Source organism: Magnolia sinica, chromosome 12 (assembly GCF_029962835.1).
Source record: "Magnolia sinica isolate HGM2019 chromosome 12, MsV1, whole genome shotgun sequence".
In the NCBI taxonomy this organism is placed as follows: Eukaryota; Viridiplantae; Streptophyta; class Magnoliopsida; order Magnoliales; family Magnoliaceae; genus Magnolia; species Magnolia sinica.
The window spans coordinates 80,778,907-80,786,124 of record NC_080584.1 but is presented as its reverse complement, the minus strand read 5'-3'; positions in this window follow the sequence as shown (position 1 = coordinate 80,786,124).

Genomic DNA, 7,218 nt, shown 5'->3' with positions numbered 1-7,218 from the left:
AAACGAAGATGTACGAAATTCTCTAAAAGAATTTATATCATTATAATAGTCTGACACCGCCATTTCCAAACGAAGACGCACTGAATTCTCAAAAAGAATTTATAAGACGTCCCAGTGTTTTTTGTATTTTACCATAATACTAATTAACTATTATTTTCTCTAAACACTTGCGCATCATATAAGAGTATTCAAACGTCTAAATAAGACTATTTAAACATCCAAATAAGACTTATAGGGCAACATTTAGTCTTGATGTGCAGTGGGTTCGTATGATTTAGGCCATGGGTATGGTGGACATCCTTTGCATGCCTATTTCCTTACATATCCCACATTGAAAGATTCAAGCCACAAATCTTAGGTGAATGTTCAATAATCCTAGCCACCCAATTGAAGCTCATGATCTAGCCTGTGGGAATGGCCATAGATGCATGTCAAGCTATACTGGACTAATAGATCAACATTTAGTCTCGATAGATACCTTGCTCTAGCATCAATACGCATCCCCGTTGTGGGCCCATTTTTGCATGCTGGGCACCACGACATGCAAATCATGGCACATCAGGACCCTATCACTACTCTTGCATGCATGAATGGTTGTGATTGAAGTCAAAGTCAAGCAATCAACATTTAAATGGGCCCAATAATACTTTAGTGCTATCATTATCATGCCCCTGCCCTTTCCAAACAAAGATGCACAAAATTCTTCAAAAGAATTTATAAGAGGTCTCAATATTTTTTGTATTTTACCATAATACTAGTTAACCATCATTTTCTCTAAGCATTTACGCATCATATAAGACTATTCAAATGTCCAAATAAGACTTATAGGGCAACATTTAGTCTCGATGTGTAGTGGATTCGTATGATTTAGGCCATGGGTATGGTGGACATCCTTTGGATGCCCATTTCCCTACATATCCCACATCGGAAGATCTAAGCCACCAATCTAAATGTTCAATAATCATAGCCGCCCAATTAAAGCCCATGATCTGGCTTATGGGAATGGCTATAGATGCATGTCAAGCTATACTGGACTAATAGGGCAACATTTAGTATCGATGGATCACTTTTTGTTTTAGCATCAATATTCATCCCTATTGTGGGCCCATTTTTGCATACTGGGCACCAGGACAGGCAAATCATGGCACATTAGTACCCTATCACTACTCTTGCACGCATGAATGACTGTGATTGAAGTCGAAGTTAAGCAGTCAACATTTGATGGGCCCAATAATACTTTAGTGCTATCATTATCATGCCCTCACCCTTTCCAAATGAAGACGCACAAAATTCTCAATAAAAATTTGTAAAAGGTCCCTATGTTTTTTGTATTTTACCATAATACTAGTTAACCATCATTTTCTCTAAGTACTTACGCATCATATAAGACTATTCAAACGTCCAAATAAGACTTATAGGGCAACATTTAGTCTCAATGTGCAGTGGGTTCGTATGATTTAGGCCATGGGTATGGTGGACATCCTTTGGATGCCCATTTCCCTACATATCCCACATCGGAAGATCCAAGCCACAAATCTTAGGTGAATGTTCAATAATCCTAGCCACCCAATTGAAGCCCATGATCTGGCTTGTGGGAATGGCTATAGATGCATGTCAAGCTATACTGGACTAATAGGGCAACATTTAGTCTCGATGGATCCCTTGTTTTATCATCAATATCCATCCCTGTTGTGGGCCCATTTTTGCATGCTGGGCACCAGGACAGGCAAATCATGGCACATCAGGACCCTATCACTACTCTTGCACACATGAATAACTGTGATTGAAGTCAAAGTCAAGCAGTCAACATTTGAATGAGCCCAATAATACTTTGGTGTTGTCATTTCATGGCCCCGCCCTTTCCAAACGAAGACGTACGAAATTCTCCAAAAGAATTTATAACATTGTCATGGTTCGGCCTCGCCCTTTCCAAATGAAGACCCACAAAATTCTCCAAAAGAATTTATACGAGGTCTCAGTGTTTTTTTTTTGTATTTTACCATAATACTTGTTAACCATCATTTTCTCTAAGCACTTAAGCATCATATAAGACTATTCAAAAATCAAAATAAGACTTATAGGGCAACATTTAGTCTCAATGTGCAGTGGGTTCGTATGATTTAGGCCAAGGGTATGGTGGACATCCTTTGGATGCTCATTTCCTTACATATCCCACATCGGAAGATTCAAGCTATAAATATTAGGCGAATGTTCAATAACATATGGTGCACTTGAAAAATCTCCAACTATCTGATTTTAGAAAACAAGTATCCACTAATCAGAAGTTGAGATGGTTAAAACAATCTGATTTTTAGAATTTTGGGTTATAGTTCCAATAGTTTGAACATTATATTAGAGTCCCTAGCTAGTTTGACAGGTTTAATTGCATTAATTGAGAATTGTAGCATCTTGGTGGGCCATATTAATCCCAACCTTTGCAACATATTGGTGGGGCTTACCAATTATATTGGTTGAACCATTCTAACTTATAAACTTTCTATGTGACTTTGATATATTTTTTTAATGATCTACTAAATGTAATTCAGATAAAGAGTTGGATAATCAATTAAGCATATTTTTTGGTTGATGAAACACTTGAACATGAAAACTCTAATTGGAATGGTTTATTTCGAATGATGAGTAAACGTGTGAGGCATGCCTTGATGTATGAATTTTCGACGCCATGCATACATTTTTCTATATCATTTTAGGGCAAAAGGTTAAAATTAAAGTATATCTAACTTTCAAGTAAACCACACCACATAAAATAGTGGGAATTGAATGCCTACAATTGAAAACTTCTTGGGCCACAAAAGTTTTAGATTAAGTTTTGTGAATGCAACGTGTTTTCCATTCATTTGTCTTTTTGTCCTTACGAACAGGTTGGATGATAAATAAACATCAATGTGGGCCTTAGCCCTAACCTAAACTCTAAACCTTAACCATAAACATTAAATCTAACCCTAAACCCTAAACCTTAACCCTAAAGTTAAACCATAATCTTAAACTTAAATCCTAAACCTTAAACTCTAAACCCTAAACCCTAAGCCCCTAATCCTAAACTTATTGCTTATTGTTTAATGCTTAATGCTTATTGCTTGCTTACTACTTGATATGTTTGTATAATTAACTAATTGTAGTAAATTATTTTTTTTGCTTATCTCGTTATTGTACATTGTATACTTAGCTAAATATGTTCATTGCTTTCTTTGCTTAGATTTATTGTGACTTGTGAATTGTGATTGAGATTTGTGAGTTAGATAATTAGTTACCCATTCGATGATTTCTATATGGCCATACATAGATATAGGGTGTTTTTGGTGGCATAGAAATTACTCAAATTGTCTCATTTTGGACAGTTCAAGGTTAGATGTATAATATGCTTTCATATAATCTATTTAAATGTTCATACCTAATCCGCGGTCCATCTCCTCATTTCTCTCTGGATATGTTTCTTCCATTTCATTTTCAATGTTAAATATCTTCACGTTGCTTAAATATTTGGCATCGGAATGTAACAAAAGATCAACTTATCTAGAGAGGCATGAGGAGATACCACCGAATTTTCGAGGTGGACGTTTAAATGAGAATATAAAAGTATTACAATGTATCTAATCTTGGATGGGTAATTAATTTAGGATTTAATTGTGAATGTGAGTTAGATAATTAATTACCCATTTGTGAATTTCTATGTGGATATATATATATATATAGTGTATTTTTGGTGGCATAGAAATCGTTCAAATTGTCCCATTTTAGACAGTTCAAGGTTAGATGAATAATATGCTTTCATATAATTTATTTAAATGTTTATACTTAATTCGCAGTCCATCTCCTCATTTCTCTCTAGATACGTTTCTTCCGTTTCGTTTCCAATGCCAAATATCTTCATATTACTTAGATATTTGACATCAGAATGTAACAGAAGATCAACATATCTAGAGAGGCATGAGGAGATACTGCCGGATTTTCGGTGTGAACGTTTAAATGAGAATATGAAAGTATTGCAATCTATCCAATCTTGGATGAGTAACTAATTTAGGATTTAGTATAACTTTATTAGTATTAGATTGTTAATGCAAATATGATTTAGTATATTTCAACTATCAGATGGAAAGTGAGAGTCTTTCCAATACCCCGGGCGGTCGGTCAATTACATTGTCTATGATCCTTGAAGATAAATGATTAGGTCTTGAACCTGAAGAGGTGCCTATTAATACTGGTATCACATAGTCACATATAACGGAAAAATTCAAAAATAGATCGGTAATGTGAGATGATTTTGAAAAAGTAACCCTGAAGAATGACACGTGAGGATACAATGCAAGTACTGCAAGACTCGGTATGCTAAGCAATCGGATGGTTCGACCACAACTCTGAAGAAACATATTTTGAAGTGTTATAGAAAAGTGAGAACTACAGCAGGGCAAAAAATACTTTCATTTACGCAATCTGCAGTGGGTTCATCGAAGGGTACATTATCCATCTACAAGTATAAGTGAATGAGTTGACGGCCAAGTTAATTATTACTGATGAAAGACCATTTCAGATGGTAGAAAGTCCTGCTTTTGTCGAACTAGCCAGATACCTTAACCCCAGATACAAGGTCTCCCGTGCAATAATAAAGAGAGTGCATGAAAACGTATGAAAGTGAGAAACTCAACTTGAAAGGAGAGTTGAAAACATTTTCTGAATTAACTTGATATCAGATTCGTGGATAACATCCAATCAATGAAATGGGTATATGTTACTAACTTCTCACTACGTTGATGCTGAATGAAGGCTTTGCAAGAGAATAATAAACTTTTGTTATCTTACACTTCTTCATAATGGCTTGATGATTTCATACTGCATATACAGATATCTTGTGGAGTGGAGAATTGAGAAGAAGATCTCCTCAATAACTCTAGATAATACCTCTGTAAATGATAGCGTGATAACGAATTTGCGCAACCAGTTTAAGGCCACCGGTGACCTGTATTTTAGTGGAAAGATATTTCATGTTAAGTGTTGTGCCCACATCCTAAACTTGATTGTACAAGATGACATTAAAATAATTAATTTTATGATCGAGAACATAAAAGAGAGTGTAAAGTACATACGGGGGTCACCTTCACGATTACATACATGAAATGATATCGTGAGGCGGTTGAATTTGTCAACTCAGAGAACGATGAAGCTGGATGTCACGACACGTTGAAATTCAACTTTTAAAATATTAGATTTGGCGATATATTTGAGACCTGCATTCTCTCACTATGCGGAGCATAATAGTGCGTATGTTTGGTTGTCTTATGAAGATGATTGGTCAAGAGCTGAATCAGTTCACAAATTCCTTTTAGTTTTTTACAACGGTACGAAGAAATTTTCGGACAGCAAGTATTCAATGACAAATATATTTCTGCCTGAACTTTGGAAGGTAAAATATGCCTTGCACAAAAGTAGTAATGGACTAGACTTTTTATACTTAATGACTATAGGTACGCAGGTAAAGTTTGATAAGTATTAGTCAAAGTGTAGTCTGGAAATGGCTGTTGCGGTCGTTCTTGATCCCCGATATAAGATGATCATGGTTAAATTCATATGTAGTAAGTTGTATAGTACAATGGGTGTTGCTGAGGTTGAAAAGATTTCTGATGCATTCAGTGAATTGTACAATTTCTATGTGTACGTCGTAAAGAAAAATCTCCTCATGTGGGTTCTAGTTTTATTGTTGATGAATCGCAAGAAGAAACTGTAAATGATTTCATGTCTTACGTGGCACAGTGGAAAGGGACTCAAATGCAGACGCCTAGATTAGAACTTGAAGACTATCTCAAGGAGCCACTTTTAGTTGTAAAATCCAAAGGCGATGAATTTGATGTTTTGAATTGGTGGAGGATGAGATCTGGTAATTTACAATACCCTGTGTTCTCGTTAATGACACGAGACATATTATTAATTCCAATTTCAACCGTGGCTTCAAAATCTACTTTTAGTACGGAGAGTAGGGTCGTAAGCAAGTATAAAAGCTCACTTACACCTGAATCGGTTGAAGCGATCATTTGTATACATAATTAATTGATGTGAGTCTCTTGAGAGGAGAATTGGTGGTGGACACGAGTCTCATGGGCCATCCCTCCTTGAGACAGACCACACATCTTTCTTGTGTTATACATCACTTAGAGTTAGCAATGGGCAATCTCTTCAACATTGGTATTCTCGTTTAGGACATTTTTGTTCGTGCACAGTAGAAACTTTCAGTGTGAAATAACACCCCAACAAGAAGGTAGGCTATTCCATTAATTTATTATGATATCCATACTCAATGCACAGAAGGGTACTTTTGCAACTCCCATAGAGTGGTCTGTTCACAGACCATGGATTGAAAAAACATGAGCAAATCTTTGCATTCAGTGGAAAAAAAGCATCCATCATGGCCCACTACATGAGCGGTGTGGATTACATGCCCTGATAGGGAATCCTAGCTACCTGATTTCCAACGGAGAATGTTGTCATTTTCGTCCCTTCAAGGGCTGTTGACCGGACAGAAGGATCTCCCAGCCCAACTGGTTTTTACAAAATCACCCAGTCGCTAAAAGGACCACCAGATGAACGGTTCAGACCGTATGTCTCCACAACCACGTGAGCCATCATGGACTAGCCAAGCAATGCACACTCAAGCGATTATCCGATCATGGGTATTGTAATCTTAGCCCAAAGTAACTTGAAATGTGCGCTGGAAAGGACCCCAACTGCCTTTGTCCCCTGCCATCGGGGAGTTCCTGTAGGTAGAAGCTATGTGGGGCTACTGTGATGTCCGTGAAAAAATCCACTCTGTCCATCAGGTCCTCAAGCTCACAATAGGCAAGAATATAAAAAATGAAGCAGATCTAAAGTTCAGGTGGTTCACACCACACGAAGTAGTAAAGAATGAACGCCCACCATTGGACATTTCACGCGCGCATGTGTAAATGTATCCCGGTAGGAAAAACCTTATTAACGGTTTGGATGGCCATGGTGGGCTCTGGAAGGGTATCAATGGTGGGAAACAGATTGCGTAGTGAGTAACTCACTACGCTTAACGTACCGAGTAAACTCAGTGAGGTCCACCATAATTTATGTATTTTATCCGCTCCGTCCATTAATTTTACCAGAAAATTTTATGGCTTCAGCCCAAAAATAAAGCATAAAAATGTTCAAATGGACCACACCATAAGAAACAGTTGAATTGAACGT